The following is a 2856-nucleotide window of genomic DNA, read 5'->3' on the forward strand; positions in this document are numbered from 1 at the left end:
TTTTGATATTGAGCTGCATAAACTGTTTGTATATTTTGGAGTTTAATCCTTTGTCTGTTGATTTGTTTGCAAATATTTTGTCCCATTCTGAGGGTTGTCTTCTTGTCCCGCTTATAGTCTCCTTTGCTGTGCAGAAGCTTTGAAGTTTCATTAGGTCCCACTTATTTATTTTTGTTTTTATTTCCATTACTCTAGGGGGTGGATCAAAAAAGATCTTGCTGTGATTTATGCCAAGCAGTGTTCTTCTTATATTTTCCTCTAGGAGTTTTATAGTGTCTGGCCATACATTTAGGTCTTTAAACCATTTTGAGTTTATTTTTGTGTATGGTGTTAGAGAGTGTTCTAATTTCATTCTTTTACATGTAGCTATCCAGTTTTCCCAGCAATACTTATTGAAGAGGTTGCCTTTTCTCCATTGTATATCCTTGGCTCCTTTGTCATCGATTATTTGACCATAGTTTGTATCTGAGCTCTCTATCCTGTTCCATTGATGACAAATTGATCTTAAAATGCACATGAAATAATTAAACTAAAAGTAGCTAAAGTGAATTTAAAGAACTTGAAAGTTGCCCTATCAGATTTCACAACTTATTATAAAGCTCTCTTAATTAAAACAGCATGATAGTAGAGTTGGAATAGATTAATAATCCAGTAGAATGGAATAAACCAGAAAAAGAGCTTTTATATGGAATCCTCATATATGAGTGAAACGGCAAAGTTAATTGGAGAAAACATAATTCATCAAATTATGTGGAAGCAAAAGTTAATACACACAGAAGAAAAAAATAATTAAATCCCAAATAACCCTATCTTACTTCTGCTCCACAGCCCAGCCTGTGCATGTTCTCACACACACACACACACAGACACACACACCCCAATTCCAAGTGAATAAAAAAATAAATGAGGAAAACAAATCTTTTATGTAGTTAAAGAACACGTAGGATCACATGTTTATGATCTGGTACAGGGAATATCTCGCTAAAAAATACACACACACTAAAAACCTTGATAAGTTTGAATACATTAAAATTTAAAAGTTTGAATCAATAAGAGTCAGTATGAGAATAAAAGTTAAATGACAAGCCACAGCCTGAGAGAGGATATTTGAAATGTATATTTCTCTTAGTGGTTGAGTATCCGAAAATATAAATAACTCATAAAAATCAGGAAAGACAAGCAATCTAATAGAAAAATTGGCAATGACTTTAAACAAGTAATTCAGAAAGGAGGAAACCAAGATAGAGAATAAGCATTTGAAAAGATGCTCAACCCCAGTGGTAATCAGATAAATACCTAATAAAGCTATAATGAGATGCCATTTCATGTCCATTACACTGGCAAAGTTTAAGAAGGTTGACAACACCACCAGTGAGAAGGTAGTTCAGTAGGCACTGCTGTGGGGATATAAATTTATGCAACCACTTTGTAGAGCAATTTGGCAATATGAAGTAAAATTCAATATACATTCCCTTTGAGTCAACAATTCTTTCTTTAGTTATAAACCACAGAGACTTTCTTGCTCACATGGACAGGAAAATAACGAATGTTTCTAGCAAGTTGGGTATCATAGGCAAAGGCTGAGAAAACTTCAGTGCTCATGCAGGAAAGACTGAATAAATACTGAATGATATGTTTTCAGTTGTGGAAAACCATAGGGTAATCATCACTAATGGAATAGAAAATTGGGTATTAACATGGGTAATCTTTGAAAATATAATTTTAAGAAAATGAAAGCAGTTAATTGATGACTGAAGATGGTACCATTTGTTTAACACTTTAAAACCTTCCAAACAATATATTGTTTGGAAAACACAGACTTTAGATGTGTAGGAATTATAATCACCCAATTTGATACATGGGCTACTTTGAAGAAATCAAAAGGTGAATGGGCTTCAGGAGGTGTAATATGTGAGAGGCTTCCATCAACTCCATACAGTTGTTTTTTTTTTAAACCCCATATTCAAATTTTAAAAGGGAAAATATTTAAGTAAATCCACCTCCCACTCTCAGGGTACAATCCCTTAAGCTTGATAATTGCTTGGGTATCCTTTCTAATTTAGGCATATGTACATATATGTAATAGGACATAGACATGGAAGTTTGGCCAGGCATGTCATCCTCTATTCCTCTGGGATCTTGCCCAGGAGTCAAGAACTCTTGGGCTAGAAACTTCTGTACACAATGTGCACCAGCCCAGCAAGAGAGGTGGGAGTGGGGCATCTCCTATGCTCGACTTGAGTTCCTCTTGTTCTCATTTGTCTTTTTTGCAGTTACTCAGTGTGGGCATAACCAACTTCATGCAGTGTGAAAGCTTTAGCTTCTTTTCTAAGCCATCACATTGAGGAAGGAGACAGATGGGCCCAGGGACAAACAGCTGGAGTTCATTGCCTGTGGACTGATACTCCCAGAAAGAAATAACAGGACAATTGAGAGAGGAGGCTGGGCTCTGCTCACACAGAAGATAAGAGACCACATATTCCTCATTCTAGAAGTCAGGAGACATGCCAAACTACATATGCACAGAAAAGCTCCTTGGAGGTCAAAAGGGGAGTGATGCCAGGTGGCCAAACCTACCCATAGGCCTCTTCAGTGGAATCCATCTTGGCTAAGAGGTGCACATGCACACATGGGAAGATCCTGGGATACACCAAATACAGACTCTGAACCAGGCCAATCAAAATGTTTGGTCAAAGGAAACACAGAAGAAATGCCCCATAAAAGTGATTCAAACTGCCACGAGGGTGCAGCTCTCTCTGAGCACACCTGTGTGTCTATCCACATGTGCTGTACTTTTTTTTTTCCCTAGTAAGTACTTTACTTGTTTCACTACTTTCTATCTTTGTGGGAATTCTT

This window comes from Hippopotamus amphibius, chromosome 8 (assembly GCF_030028045.1).
Source record: "Hippopotamus amphibius kiboko isolate mHipAmp2 chromosome 8, mHipAmp2.hap2, whole genome shotgun sequence".
In the NCBI taxonomy this organism is placed as follows: domain Eukaryota; kingdom Metazoa; phylum Chordata; class Mammalia; order Artiodactyla; family Hippopotamidae; genus Hippopotamus; species Hippopotamus amphibius.